Below are 17,119 nucleotides of genomic sequence, written 5' to 3' on the forward strand. Positions count from 1 at the left end.
TTAGACTTCAGTACTTTGTAAAACCTGAAATAAATCTGTTATGGTTTCCCATAGTAAAATGGGTCAAATTGTTTTGTCACAGTCCATTAGATAACTTCTGTAAGCGATCACAACCAAAATAACTGCCTGCAGGAACAACCATGCAAAGCAATGGTTGTGACTTTTTTAAACCTGGGACACTTCATAATGGGAAATTCATGGATCAGTTTATATCCTTTCTGGTTCTGTGAACTACCTTGGAGTCAGGCCTGAAATTGGAAAAAAAAAAAAAAAAAAAAAAAAAAGTATTTAAGCCAAGAACAAGATGTAGAATATTGCCACTTGGCAAATGTAACAGACATTTTTAACTTCTTTTAACATTTTTAACCCCTGTAAGTCCTTTTGCGATGGAGCCCAGGATGCCATTTGCTTTCTGAGCTGTAAGTGCACACTGCTGGCTCATGTTAAGTTTTTTAAGTTTTTCATCCATCAAGACCCCCAGGTCCTTCTCTGCAGGGCTGCTCTCAAGGACTACTCCTTCCAGTCTGTATGGATGCCTGCAATTCCTCCAATTTTAACAGTAATTTTTAAACTGCTTAACAGCTATCAGACTCTCAAAGGGTAAAAAAAAAAAAAAAAAAAAAAAAAAAAATTGAAAGATGGCAATAATAAATATTTTACAGGCATTTCCCAGATAAGTAGCTGAGCAGATTGAATTCTTCCTAAAGGGAAGAAAACATAGTTATGTGAAATTATGACCAATTCAATTTGCAAAATGTGTTAAGGCCCAGATGCAACAATCAAATTACAATCATTGTTTTGAAGTTATTTGTATTAGAAGAAAATGTTGATGGGAAAAACCACTTCAATTTCTGTCACATTAAAAGGCAGCCTCATAAAGCAAGACTTCTGAATTTCCGCAGTTAACAATAACTTTCACAAACCTCTCTGACAATCATGAAAATCATTAACATTTAGAAAGTCAAATACCACGTCGTGGCAAATATACTACAATATGCAGCAATTGCAAAAGGTATCTTTGAAGCTGACCATTAAAATGCCTTATTTTTTTCACTGAAATTTTAATTAAGGAGGTTTAAACCACAAGGTTCTTTTGTCTTACTATGTAGCGAGATGAAACATGACACTAATTCTTAAAGTAATTTTAATCGTTCCCCTTTCATTTTCTGTATTTTTATATTGATGTATACATCTGCAGCAAATAAGTTAACATATGGTGCTGGCTTTTTTTGCTGTTGTTTTGGGGTTTTTGTTTGCTTGCTTCTTTGTTTTTATCTTTTAAATACAAATATAATGCTTATCACCAATAAGCTTTTAAATGCTAACCTTGTAGAAACCATTCCAAGCTCAGAAAAGGAAGCAAGGGCAATCTTACATGAAGTAAAAGTAAAACAAAGGCTTGGTCATTAACTTGATCATGGACAAATTTACAAACGACTTTCAGTTGATTTTAGCAGCTGTTTTTAAAGCATTATCAGAAATACACTACAGTCTACAGTAACAAGTCAGTTGTATTCCCCTGATTAATCTCACCTATATCAGAGCTTCTACCTAAAGAAATATGCTGACATGATATCAAAATGAATCCCAGGGAAGTATCATCATCATATAACTCTAGCATGAACATCACACTAACATTAAGACACTAAAAAGTTAAAATTCAGAAAATTCTGTCAGTCACTCAGAAATTGGGAAATCCAGAAGCTGTCTGATTAACTATGGACTACATTTGAACATAAGTGTGATGGAAGCACTGATTTTGCTGGTTAAAGGGACATGACAGAAAATCAATCAATCAATCAATCCTGTGTATGGTTTAAAAAGATATCCAAAAGTAAAAAGATACTCCAAAAGTAAATATATTGAAATAGTGTTTCTTGCAGTTTGAGTGTTTATTTTTGCCATCTAAAGATTTGTTTCTTAAAACGTACAGAATTACATGGGAGTGACATTCATGAATTCTTCCTAAATGCTTTTTAAAGGAGAGTATTTAGACAGCAAATACTCTACTATCTAGTCATGTATTTGCTTGCTGTAGGAAAGGCAGTTCAGCATGAAAAGCAGAAGCTTAAGGAGGGAATACCTATAGATGGTATTAAGGAGATTTTTTAATATTCAAGTACAGAAATAGAGGAAAAAAGGTAAAAAAACAAACAAACAAAAAAATGCAAATCCATTATTTTTACAGAAAGGAGGTATAACTAGATCTGTTTTCTCTAGTTTATCCTGTTGTTGTTATATTATCACATAACATCACACTAAGTAAAAAATAGATTCAGTACATGAAAGGTAACTTTGATGAGAGTGATGTAAAGCTTTTATAATAGCAGTGCAGTGAAAAAGTGGTACAAGAACAAAGTGAACTTAAGGAGAAAGTCTTTCATGCACTCAGAGACAGATAAATAAAACCTTCTGGCAATCAAAGAATGGGAAAATTTATTAAAGTAACGTGTCAGTATGACTGAGAACAGACAGCAGCAAGCAGTGAGACACAGGAAGGGGAATGAACTCAGAAGGATCAGTACAGCTAAATGCTCAGCTCTCCATTGACCTCAATCACAGAAAAACAGAAGAACAAGGTTAGACTAGTAAGGGCAGATCAAAAAAGCAGCACTATGGATGAATTCAACTAAGGCCAAAGGACTGGTTAAAATGCAATTAAATATGGAGCAAGTCCCTCTTGCAGAACACTTCTAGGTGACAGTCAGCATGAAAAATCATGCCTGACCAGCCTGATTGTGCGGGCCTAATCAGCCAGGGTGCTCTGACAACAAAGAGCCAACAGTACTAACCTAGGTCTGCGTTTTTATTTTCCAGAATCTCACTAATAACATAGCAGAAGTTCTTGTTGCCTTTCAAGTTCTTTACAAACATCGAGTCTAGGTGAAATTTGACTTCCCTAGCACTATCTCTGCACGTCCGTGTACTGTTTTTAAACTCATACTTTATGGCTTGTTCCTGCTGTATACTGCCTTCTTACCAGTCATAAGCTCCCTATTTAACTAAAATGATATGTAAAATCTGCCAGATTTCCTAAGAATCAAGATGGAGCTTTCCTGTAATTGTAAGAAGTTGTTCTTAAAAACCTGCAAGCCCTTCAATGCTACCTCCTTCCATAGGATCCCTTCACACCAAGTCTCTGAACAACATAGCCTACTCTCCAGAAGCCTGTGCTCAGTACAATTCTACTTTACTCACCTCAAGGTCTTCAACTCCACTATTTTGTAGCCACCATCAAGGCTGCCATTGATTACCACAGTCCCAAACAGTTATGTTTTATTAGTGATTGCAGTACCTGAGCATCACCTCATCAGCCCACACAGTATCTGTAATAAGTACCTCAACACTTCCCAGCAACATCCCTTACCTCTTGTCTCATAGCAAGTTATCCTGCTATTTAGGAAAGTTAATAATACCCATGAGAAACAAGGTGTGCAATATTTTACTGCATTTATTTAGGTAAGATTTTAGATTCTACCCACTTTGTCCATAATTTAGACAGAACTTGACAAAAATTTTACTCTAATTTGGATTAAATACAACTCAAATATACCCAAAGGTTTGGATGGTAAGACTGGGCCTATTACATTTCTGTCAAAAACATTATAACTTATGCAAAACTTTGTTTTACATAACATATATGAACTGAATATCTTATCTATATGTAAACACAATGATGGCTTTGGTGTATATCTTTCCAGAAGGTCTCATTCTCTGTATGAAATACTCCTTCTTTAGACACTTTTTGAAGTGGTTTGAAGAACCACATGCTGCCAGCCAATTGAAAAACAGGTCAAATATTTGACAATGTATGCTACCATGAAGCTTCATAGGCTCATTAATCCTATGAAGCAGTCCACAGCACTCTGTCTCCCTCTCTGTATGACATAGGTGACTTTTATAAAATCCACCAAAATAAACAGATTGGAAACACTATATACAATAGTGATGATTAATTACTTGTATTGACTTCTTTAATGATCAGCACATATGCATGAAGTTTTGTTTCCAAATCTTATTTATTATATAGCTACAGAAATCAAAAGTTCCATAGAACTTTCTCTCCTTTTCTACTCCTTATGTCACAGAAACTAACAAGAAAGTCCAAGTTAAACATGAACTCTTTGCTTAACAAAAATACCATTCAGTAAATTACATCTTGTCCTTGAGTTCAGAATTACAGAAATTCTGAACGTCAGATGGATCTAGAGAACAAAGTAAATATTTAAAACCATCATTCCATTACCCAATAAGCAGTATAAGTTTTATGTGCAGTAAGTCTTCTGTTTCAGTTGCATTTGTTTATTTGTTTATGCTGCTTAACACAGGCATGCTGACAATTACTGTTCTGTTTCAAATCTATTTAATGCAGAACAAAATTATTAGTGCTTTTATTAGTAGTATTAATAAAAAAAATACAATTACAGCTTATACATGAGTAAACAACCACATTAAATCTGCAGTTTGTTTTCATTTGCTGTTATTGTTTTACTTCACCTTTCAGAGCAAATAAATTATCTCTCTCCTGTGATGTTCATAAGCATTTTTTTCTTGCAGAAAGTAAAATCTTTACTTGGTCATGGATTTAATTTGGCCTCAAGTGGCAAATATCCTTAGATAAATTGGCAAGAATTCTCATTCTGAAACACTAAATGCAGATAAAATTATATCCTTAATCCTGGCTGGTAGTAATATATATTTTTTTAAGGTTATTGTATTCTTCTATTAAAAAAAGCAACATTTGAAGTATTGCATACTGCAATTACAATACATTTTTACATGTGATTCTAACATGTCATATGATTACCTTGATTTCCAAATTCATTAAATTCTAGTATCAGATAATCATTGCTCTACACCTTCTCTTCTATAACAAATTTATTCCTGCTTACAAAAAAAAAAAAAAAAATCTATAATCCTCACCACTCAGAAATTTAGCTTTCCAATGATAAAGCATGTAATGATTCTGTTTTATTGATCAGGTCTCAGTCTCAATCTCCCATTAGTAAATTACTAGAAACAATTTGCAGCATCCTATTAGGAAATAGTTATGCTTTTTAGCAGGGACATTATTAAAAGGGTTTTTCTTACAAGACCAATATAACCGCTAATAGAGAAATATGACCAAATTTATGCGTCAAAAATATCCTGAGAGTCAAGGCTGAATCCCTGGATGCATATAGATCTTGTAATCCTATTTAAATTTTGGGATTAAAAAATAATAACAGAAACAAACTAAAACTTTTAATTCAAATTTTCTGATTTAGCAAAATAATTGTGTTTTGCAGACATCACTGGGGTTAGGAAAACTCTTAAATACTTCAGATGCACAGGCATATCTAGACAAGTGTCTTGAATTTTGCCAGTTTTCCCACCCAGTCTCCTGCTGAACAACTAAGCTGAAAAACTTTCCAGTGTTCTCTGTTCTATACAGCCCAGTTCATGACTTTCAATGCCTTTCTATTTCCTTTCACCAAGAATGTCTAATCTTTGGGATATTCTAAATCACAGAGATACTCAATTTCAATAAATGTTAGAACTTGAACAGTACCATAGACAGTGAAAGGTTTGACATGGATCTTTTTAGACTTTCTCTTAGCATGACTACTCAAAAGAACACAAGTTTTTTATATAAAAAAGACAGTTTAGGTATATGCAATATTTTTGTCTCTTTTTGAAGAATTCAGAGACCTATAGGTCCCGTACAGCAAAAATATGTCTCAGAAAACTGCATCTCTTGAGGCACTGAACCTTTCAAACAAGTTCATTTTTATAGCAACAAAGAATTACCAAAAAAATTCTGCAATGAAAGCCCTGTAGTCTCTGCACTCCCTATTATTCCTAACCCTACCATTACTTTATATGGGAAATAACTGCCAAAAATCAGCGTGCCAAATGGGATTCTACCTACTACAGCTTTTAAGTTGTTAAGAGTTTTAAAAATATTCAGGCTGATTTCCATTTCTCCTTACCCGAACCAAGCTACAACCTGACTTGCAACCCTTCACTTTGGGGTACATAGCGCAGCAGTCTCACGGATGATACCATGATTCTGATGTTTACACAAGAATTCAGCTCTCCATAAAATGAATCAATGCTTCATCGGTAAAAATTGCCAGCCTCTCATTTAGACTTTCAAAACCGGTAAAATGAGACTCTTCACTCTCTTCCTTAACATTTAATTAAAATTAAAAAGACAAGCCTCTTTCAGAGGGCACATCTTTCCAGATTGTGGGACTTCCCTGCCAGCCCTCCCACAATAATTTCAGCTGCAATATTCTCAGGTACCCTCTATGTACTCTGTGGCTTTTTCAGCTACTTCTGGCACAAATAGTGGAGAAGCCAACTTCAAACTTGATGTGAGAAGGCTCCCTCTTCTAACAGCTGTGTTGATTTATTTGTCATCAGTATTGCTAGCAGATGTTCAGCAGATCCACCTCCGACACCTGACCACTGCACTGGTCTGGCAGAGAGGATTTCAGAAGGACGCCAGTAGACAGCTTCATCAACCCCTTCCTCTGTGCCACAATCCTGCAAGCTCCCATTTTGGACCCCTGAAGATGGCAGCCCACGAAGCAGCATTTTCTTGCCCTTCAGCCTACTCAGGTCTCCCTAGTGTAAGCTGCGCCAGCAGCTTGAAAATCTGCACCATTCACCTGCACAGCTGATTTAAGATGAAAGGCTGGGACCATCTTCAGAAAAAGAAATGTTTTGTGTGCAAGGCAAGCCCCTCCAACCACAGTGCCAGGCCTGGGCAGGAGGAACTCAAGCCGTAATACCTGAAAACCCTCCGCCTTCCACTCCAGGGCCCTTTTCAGAAAGTGCTGCAGCCTCCACTGGCAGCTTGCTCAGGTTCCCAAACTGATTCCATGATGACCTTCCCGACATGCACTACTTCACTCGCATAGAGAAATACTCTTCAGTAAGCAAGGAAACCAATCCAAACACTGCACCATGCTTGACCAATTGCAGAGCACAGGTCTGAGTGGAAGGGTAAAAAGGCCCTGTGCCATATGCTCTGCAGAAAAAAATAAATTTTTGAATGTTATTTTAAGATAGGAATCAACTTCGTAGGCATCCTATTCAGACTGGTGGATGGCAGGAAGTTAGAATTTTCACAGGAATCACTTTCACTTAGCCTCAAGCAGTTTCAGTGTGAAATGCTTTTATTTGGCACAGCAAAATCTTCTCATTCCTTCTCCAGGGAAGGTTTCAAGCTAGCACGAGGAAAAAGAAGAACTAGAAAGCATCAGCAATATCGGGCAAATACCAGATGGTGGAGTTTCCAGCTGATGCTAGCAGATCCCAGCATTTCATTATCTTTTAGGTAGTGTTTGGGGCCAACTTGGGGGTTACATACAATAGGAAAGGCAAAGCCTCAGTATTTCACAAAGTCTAGAGGGATTAAGTGCATTGATGGCATTATCAACTCACATTCCCTCTTTAGGGAGCTGCAGAAGCCTAGAAATTAATAGTCTCTACTCTTACTGCAAGTTTGAGGTCATTTTTGTCTTAGTAATACAAGCTTAAAGGTGTGCTTTGGAGAAAGGAAAAGGCTAAAGTGTCCTAATTCTTGCAGTGTTCTGCAAGCTGCAGTGATGAAAATGCAAGACTGGTATCAACAATCACATCTCTCTCTTATATCTATGCAGTACCTGTTGAGGACAGAATGTTTCTCTTCAGATAAGCTGCAGCTTAAGAAAGGACATCCTGCAGAACCTGAAATACCACACTACCCTTTCTCATTGTTTTTGCAAGCCTGTGAACAAGAGCAGCTACTCACACTCTCATGTGCTGTTTATGAATAAAACACCAATACTCAGATAAAATGAGTTTCTAAAGCCCAGGTTAATTTCATTCCTACAGCACCCAAAAAACAATGACTTACACACTTACTCTTCTGTGAATAACCCTAGGACCACGTAGAGTTATTCTGCAATTTTAGTTATGTTCATCTAAATGAAGGTTTACACCTGAGCCAAGTAGCTAAACCCTCCCACAGCCCCTCCCCTGAGCCTGACCTAGGGACTTCCTTTTCTTTCACTGTTATAGAAAAATCACTGTTCTGAAAGCAGAAGTTTCAGATAAAAACACTGCTTATCTGTTCTTTTTTTTCAGGCATTATGATAAGCTGCCTTTAGGCGCACTTCATATCTCTTTAGTACTTAATGTTTAAAGTATATATCTTATCATCCCAAGTAGTAGTTACAAAGAAAAGATCGCAATCTGATGGCAAATAACAAACATATATGCCAACCTTTTAAGGATTAAGGGAATGACAAAACTGTAAGCTGTTTATAAACTATTCAATTGATCTAACTGTTGGTTAATGCACTTGTAGCAGTGAGTGATTATAACCATGGGAGTCTGAAAACTGATACAGTTTATAGGGAGAAGTAATATTTTATTCTACGAATATGCTCTGACATAGCTGGGGAAAAAAAAAAAAAAAAAAAAAAAGCAATTCCTCAGTAAGGCAAGCACTTTTTCAGCTGTATTGTATTCCTACAAGATTCAAAGCATTCAAAGCGTACGAGAAAAGTAGGAAAGGTCAACGAAAGAAATAATATATGAGTGGATAAAAAGTTAAAAGGCATATGTAAAGATAGAGAGAGAGGGAAGTAGTGCATTATAATATTCTGGGTAAAAATATAAAAGGAGAAGTAATGATCATGTGAAACCCTTAGTAAGGTCATGAACAGCTTTGTTACTTGAATTTATACAGCAGAGACAACAGGTATACACATACCCAAAAACTGCACATGAATCTGAATATGTAAGAGATTGCAAACATGAAAGCTGAATTGAATATATCCATACTCCAGAATTAAATTAAAAATAAATAATAAAAAAAAAAACATTAAAAGAAGTAATGATTGGTTTTCACTTCCCTAATGCCAAAACCAGCTTAAAGTCAAGACTCCGCATTCAAATCAGAGCTCTCATTTATTTCTTTAAATTCTTAAAAATGACACCACATGCTTTTCTTTTTAAGTGTGCGGTTATATCAAAATTATTAAACACACAACTGATACTGACGAAGAAAATGGTCTTCAGAAAAAAATATGCACTAACTTTATAATTTTAGCATTTATCAGCTCCTAGTCACATAGCTTCCTGCGGTAGATCTGGTTATAGAGATTAAGTAAGGGTCCTTTATCTTAAAGAAGTATAAGATTCTCATTGGAAATAAGATTCTTTTTTATTTCAACAACAAACGTTCCTATCTCTTTAAGAAGTATGCAAATCTATTCTATCTCCGAATTCACTTTTTTTTTTTTTTTTTTTTTTTTTTTTAATTTGACAGTTTTACTAGCACATACAAGCACCCTTCTTTGTTTGTTTTTCTGAGCTGCTGCAGTGGAAGCACTGTTTTCAGCTCTGAAAACACACACTGAAATCCTATTTTGGGCTCAAGCACAAGAGCAGTTTATAATTCCATTCCGAGCCTGCCTTGTTCTCACAACAAAAGGCCCTCCACCATTCAACTTGACTCGCAGGCTCTGCTTGTCACAACATCAGTAGCGCAAACTGCAGCTGAGTCACTGCATCACCTCCCCACTGCTGTCAAAGGAAGGCAATGCTTTCACATGCAAAGGCGGTAACAGTCACAACACTAAAATCTACTCCCTGGGAGTCAATAAGACACCTATTACCAGGTCCCTAGAGCCAGCCCTCAGCAGAGGGCAGCTGCAACCCTACCATGGCCCACAGGAACTTCTGTGTGCATCACCTCCGCCCCTCTGAGACTCAGAACAATGACACGATTTTTTCTAGGTCTGACTACCTGTAGCAGCCTCCATCCTTCACTCATATGTGAAGCAAACACTGCTTCTTTACAATGAGGCAGCGTAAGCACCAGCAGGCTTCCCTGCCATGTTTCTCATGCTTTTAAACCTTTAGAAGGAGCAGAAGGAAAGCTGAGAGCACAGAATGTCAGAGTGAGTACAGCCAGAACCACTCACATCATCAGTTTGGGTCACTTCCACTCTTTTGCTATGAGAATTGTCTTTAAGTATTAATAAAGGGAGCATCTCAATTCTTATTGAGGTATTCAGGAAAATAAAAAAACATCACCAACTGTAACAAAACACTGAATGGAACTTTTTGTCCTGATATTATGGGAATCTGTCACACTTACTTTGCAGACATTGTTAAAAAGATGAGAATTACAGGCAAAAGATTATGTCATTTAAATCTAATTAAGCTTTTAATAAATTCAATATTTCCTTGTTAACCATGACACATTCTCTTTATTGCCCAATCTCTTTGCCTACCCCCAATAAAGAAAAATGTTTGAAGACAGAAAATTGAGGCCATGACACCATATAAATTTGGTATGTCAGATGCAAGAAGAAATGCTATAAAGACAGTACGTGCCTAGAATGTTTTTCACTCAACCTAATAAAATGCATGTGTAAAAACATTTCCAACTACTATTATTTTTCCTGTGTAGACATTATAGCATTTGTAGGCAACATCATTTTGTTCTAATTGAAGACAATAGTGAGAAAAAGTCTGTCATCAAAAATAACTGCAAATTATTTCTCATTGTTCATGATGAAATTTTTATAGTATTTAATATGATGATTATTGTCACAAATTAGTTGTGGTGGAATCAAAGCTCCTTGCTAAAGGCTGGAATGATGCAGCTGTGAGTAAGATACCCAAAATTACAAGGCAGGCCTTCCAGACACTTTCATATGCAACCTATTGTAGGGAACCTGCTTTAGCAAAGTACTGGACTCAATGATCTCTAGATGTCCCTTCCAACCCCTACAATTCTGTGATTTGGTGAAGGCCAGACAGAAACTAGCCCTCATTCCCACCCCTATGGGATGCTGTGGAGTGCCATTGTCCTTGCATGTCCTTTTTCCATGCAGCAGTCAAAAAGACAGCAGCTCAGAGGTTGGAGTGCTGCATTGTCAGCCCCACTTAGTCAGCAAGGTTCACTAAGTCATGTTTCTGAACAGTGCAGGCAACCAGAAAACTAAGTAGTCAAGTCAGGGAGTCAGGAGTGAGATCTGTTTCTGGCTTCTCCCATTCAATGACCTGCAGTGCCTCAGCTAGAAACCAATGGCTGTAGGCCCCTTTCATGGGCAGCAGAAAGCAGGCATCATCTGCAGTGCCTCAGATTAGGGAAAAACAACCATGTCACAGATTGAGCAAGCCATTAAATGAGTCTAGGACATGTTTACAGAGAATAAAGAGAAAATAACATTCATTTCTGCAGGTGAAATAACTCTGTGTGCACTTGGAGCTTCCCAAAGTAGCTTGCAGAAATATTTATAAAACTTAAACTTTTCCAATAATCTGATGATTCAAAACCTTTGATTGATTTTAGGAAAGTCGCCCAAATGTAACATCTCTACAGTAACACTCCATTCTGGCAGGACTAATTCCTCTGTGCCAACCACAGAGATGCAATTAATTAAGTAGAAACAAGATACTTCCTAACTGAAATTATTCATTTATATAGTGCCTGTATTCTTCCTTAGGTCTTGCGGCATTTCCTAAAATTTCATTATCCCAACTTCACCTGTTTAAAAACCAGAGTTCTCACATCGTACAGAACAAGCGCAAGGCTTGAAAGCAGACTATAGTCAAGATACAAACAGACACTAGATTATCTTGATTTTAATACCACGTATAATCAAGGCAAGTTTATTCCCTTAAGAGTGCTTAATGCTATTCAAATGATTGTGCTGTGTAAGTTACAAGAAATCAGTAACACCTTTACCATGTAATTTTTCTTGTAAGATGAAGCATAGTAGGAAACATGAAGGGCCTCCTTCTCATTGTCACCTTTAATTTGATTGGAAATCTAACACTGCAAACAAAAGGTAAGCTTTAATTTACCAGCTCAACACACTTTGTTGGAAAATTAAATCATTTGGGAGTCTACACCAGCAAAACAAAATTTATCATCTGTAATTAACTAACCTTTACAAAAGCCCTCCTTAAATTTCCTCTTGTCTAGATATCTGGAAGATAAAACCATGACAACTGTTTCCAGAGAAAACACTATGTCAGAGTAAGAGCTCTTATAAATGTTAGGTGGATAATGCAGCTAAGCCTTCAATTAATGAATTTCGTCATTATATGATCTCTATTTAGATGTAGAGAGATAAAATCATTGTTGCATAATTGCATCTGATAATAAATGGTCCAAGTTATGACTATTCTGTACCAGGAGTGCACTGTATATTGGTTTTGGTCGTCTTATGAAAAAATGCAAACTACTCCCAAGTTTAACAAAAAGATTGAATAATTTTACATTCTTCAAGTCCTCTGATAGAAGCAACCAGGGATTTTTGAAGAACTCAGACAATGAAATCTGTCAATCTCTAGCCTGCATTTTTCTATTTACAGTAAAAGTGAGGTCACTGCACAAGATTTTAACAAGTGCAGCCCCTTCTCTTTCAGTTGGGTAGAACATAGATGAAATCAGTGTTCTTGTTTGCTGTAAAAAAATCGTTTAGCTCTTATATCAAGAAGAGGCACCAATGTCACTGTGTTACATCTCAGAGATAAAATCCTAACAATATGACTAGCCAGTTGCAGTAGTTTAAATAGGGATTTACACTACATATAGATCAACCACCTCCTGTTTCAAAAAGTGTGTTTTTTTTTTTAATTAATTTTGAACAAAAAAAAACTTTTATTTAGAAAATCTATGTACCATATTATTAAGACTAAAGATATTCCATCCTCACATATGCTTCAAAGGTAGATGTATTCAATATAGTCTACCTTCTGTCTTGAAAAAAGAGGGACCTCTCAGGAATCCTATCATTGTCAAGACAGGCTACAACTCTCCTTTAAAGAAAACTTGGGGCGCTTTATAATAATAAAACCATTGATCTGGGTATTCAGAAAGACCATAAAATATATGGAGAAAACTAATGTGTCTTGTCTCTTATTGCAGAAGCGCCTTTGAAAGTGCTATGGGTGCAACATAAGAAAGTCAGAAAGAATCAAGGAGATGTCCAATAAAAGGTAGTATTTTGAATAAACTGGATGGATTTTTAGAGAGCCCAGATTTTAATGAGGTCAATGGAAAGACAGCCAAGGCTACCAAGCACTATGGAGTCTGCTTGAACAATGAAAGGAAAAGTGAGCACAGCTCCAAAGGCAAGTCTCAGACCATAGGATCTATGTACGCTACTCTCTCTCCCTCTCCCTCTATTTTGTCGTTGTTGTTGTTGTTGAATATTATTGCATGTTTATCATTTGTTGTCATATGTTCATGCATAGTTATGTTTAGGAAAACAACATTTTTTTTCACTTGAAGAGAAAAAACCTCCAGGGTTTGGTAATTTCTGTACTATACAGAGTACAGGGACATCATGTCAAGTAACAACAAAACATACCAAGTTGTATACATTTGTATTACTACTGGAATATTCTTGTGAATAATTGTGTATTTGAAATGAAAGCTTGAATGTCTCTTTCTTGTTTTATGCTATTTTCCATCTTTGCACTTCTCCTTAAATAAAGAAAATAAAGACTCCATTTTTTTTATTCTGACACATCAAATTACCCATTTTGTTATTATCTATTTTAGATTCCCACTGAACTGTTTCCCATTTAATTGGTGCTATGCTTTGTAACTGTTACATCTCCCACTGATAGTTCACGTGATCATCCTATATACTGACTCCCCTAATTCTGACCAAATTAATGTCACATAATTTGTTATTAGTTAAATAATACAGCTGCTGAATCAGTTTAACTCTTACTGCACTTCAGAACAATTCCAGTACAGAAGATAATTAAAGATGCTTACTGACCATTAACGGAGCAGGTACAATTTCTTTATAAGACAATATTGGTAAAATCTCTCGGTATATGTTCATTTCTCATATACTTGTTACAACACAAGAAGATTTGTACAAGCATGAAAAATTTGCAAATGCAAGTTGTATGCAATGTTTAAAAAAAAAAAAATGGTGACAGGAAATCAGCAGGAATTAGAATTTTATAGTATTTCATTCTTTGATGGGGTTCATGGTTTAAGGAACTCATATACTATCCATTTCCCTTAAAGTCTCTGGACTTCAAACTCTTATATCCATGTCCAGTGACTACTGACTTGCAAACCTGTGGTAGTTCTACATCAGCTTTCTGAAAATAAAATGCCTTTAAAAGCTACTGTCATAAATACGCAAACTAGTGACCTCTGCAAAATATTTGAGGCTTTATTTTTTAACTGAAATCTCTTTATCACTTTCTTACAGTCAATAATAGCTTCAAAACCTAAATGCTAAACCATTACTTTTTACTAGATGTCAAAATCTGCAGTTAAAGTGGGAAAGAAAAAAAAGTTCATTTTTCGAACCAGTGATCCTATTTACCTTTGTGACTGGTAACTTCATTAACAGCAGGCTTAGCATTTAGCAGTGCCTTGATGACCTTTAATTTTGGCTTTACTCTCTCTCTGACCTATGAGTAAAACTCCCTGATGGAATCTGAAATTTAATCTTCAGTGAAATTCCCCCTTCCAAATCTTGAGCTGTTTGTTATGAACTCAAGTTTTCATCACATGAAACAGGCTAAAAGGAGAAATCCTGCTTTAGAATTCTAGTATAAAAAGAATTTTTTTTTTTTTTTTTAAATGATAACATAATACTGCCACAATCAAATTATTTTATCCAGCAACTTTCTATAGAAACATCGGAAGAAATGAAGGCAGCAATACATGAACTGTCTGCAGAGACTGCCATAAGACAGTTCTTAATAGCTGACCCGTGCACCAGAATTTGTTCCTCCTCCACTCATTACGTAAAAGCAAGTAAGTGATAGTTTCCCAAGTTGCAGATCCCAAAAGTTTTTAACATAGACAGATAAAGCAGAGCAGAAACACAGCTTGTTTTCCAACTCCAAAAAATAAGGAAACTTTATTGTTTTCACAGTTTTTAAGCTAAACTTGACAGGAAAAACTAAGAGGATGTTAATATGTAAAAATAGTATAATATATTTTTTCCCTTCATAGATTTACACAAGTCATACCAGGATTAGTGATGTTCTAACAGTGACAGATATTGTATCATTGACTTGCATTTTGAAAAAATAGCAAGAAAAAAAAATAGAGCTTTTATTTAATCTCATTAATTCTCCTCTCAAAATGAAACACACCAAATAATCACAATAGTTCCCCATATGAATTCAATTATTTTCAATAAGCTTTGGGGCTTTTTTGTTAGGATCTCTTTACTACAAACCTGTAAAGACACATTCTCATATCAGGGCAAGATTTTCAGCCTGGTCATATCTGCAAATCAAGGTGGTGCTTTAAATTCTCACGGAGGATTATGTTAAGACCATGATCTCCTCTTCTAGGACTTTGAAAAGTCCTAGAAGATCCACCTTTTCCTTTACTTTGAATTTTTCCCCTTTTTGAAGGCTAACAGGAGTTGAAGTCCTGATGGACTGAATCAGCATCCAATACAAGCTGTGTAGCACACTGTTACCACAGACTGCTCTCAGAAAAAATGCTATTCTCACTCATCAGGGAAGTCTGTATTAAAAGTTAATAACCAGTGCTAAACAGTTATACATCCTAGTCTCATAAATATCCCAACAGTTCAATCCCATCAAGACTTTGGTGTTGCAATTTCATTGCTACATATGACTTTCATTGTCGTACTATGTTATGAACATAAAAATACTTCCATTAAGAGTAAATTTTTATGAAAGAGCTTAAACTGCATATTTAATGCACAATTTGTCAGGCTCATTTACAACCCTGCTTTCAGTAATTCAATCATCACCATGTGTACATATAATGCATAATTTAATTTAATTTCTTTTCATTGCTTAATGAAAAAATCCAATGGACATTTTGAATGTCAACTATATAATGACAATTATTTGTTCAGTTTTTATTAACCTTCATAGCTAAAGATGATCAAGCTTAGTATTATACAGAAAGAAAAAAAAAAAACAGCTCTAAAATTAATTTCTACTTCAGGCAAGAGGAAGCGTAGGTATTTTTATACAGCTAACTGCAGAACATTTCTCATGGAAGATGCAAGCTGAAAGATTCAACTGTTCCCTTATAGATCACTCCTCATATGGACAGTTTTAGATAATGAATTCTCTGCCACTTTTTTTTTCTTTTTTTAACGCATATTTATAGAATTTTAAACTTGATACAGGAAATTAAATCATGGTTGCCTGAAAATGGCAGTGCATTACGTTTGCTAACTGAAACAGGTAACCTGTGACTATCAAACAGTGTCCAAGACTACTGTTACTCGTCTGAAAGGGAGACGGTCTTTATTGGAAGACTCCAAGAGGTAAAGCATACATTATTTTCTTCAGAATGTCTTCAAATGTTCACACTTTCTGCATCAACAAGAACAAATAACAGAAGTCAGACCTACATTCTACACCAGTCATGTAGTTTCAACAAACAGACAAGCTTTGGTAATCTTTTTTTTTTTTCTTTTTTTTTTTTTAACTTCCCCATTTGTATTTGAATAAGCCTAAAATCCTTCTCTGAAAAAAAAAACTTAGTTTCATAACCAGTAAGCTCAGTTATTTTGGTAAGATGTGATTAAGAAACAATTAAAATATTGCATAATTGGAGTTTATGCAGATAGGATTAACAAGGTTTTTGTTTATTTAAAATATCTACAGACTAAAAAGCTAGTGCTTTTTCAAGTCAACATCAATGGTATTACTTCGTGAAATCATCCTCTTTTTTTTTCCCCACAAATACCAAAGTGTATTTAGATAATGAAAACAGCCTTGAGCTTCAGTGAAACTATTTCAAAGAGAAACATAATTTGTTATCAAGCAACAGGAACTTGCCTGTTGACAGCTGGATTATGTTTGACATTTTAGTGTGGTTTACAAGAACTGACAGTGTCAGGAGGGCTGCTACAGGAACATAAAATGCACATTCAGTTTTTCTGCCGAAAAGTAATCTAGTCTTCTGATCAACAAGGAAACTTACAAACTGTCTCTGGACATAGTAGCAGACAGAAAATTTGAGAAATTCCCATACGATCGCATTGCTAAGCAACAACATGGTTACCACTTATACTTAGAGGATACTTTAAGGGTTTGTGCAATTAAAGATGGCAAAGTACGTTCTTTTCATGATAGCAAC

This window comes from Phasianus colchicus, chromosome 1 (assembly GCF_987193195.1).
Source record: "Phasianus colchicus chromosome 1, bPhaCol1.hap1.1, whole genome shotgun sequence".
NCBI lineage: Eukaryota > Metazoa > Chordata > Aves > Galliformes > Phasianidae > Phasianus > Phasianus colchicus.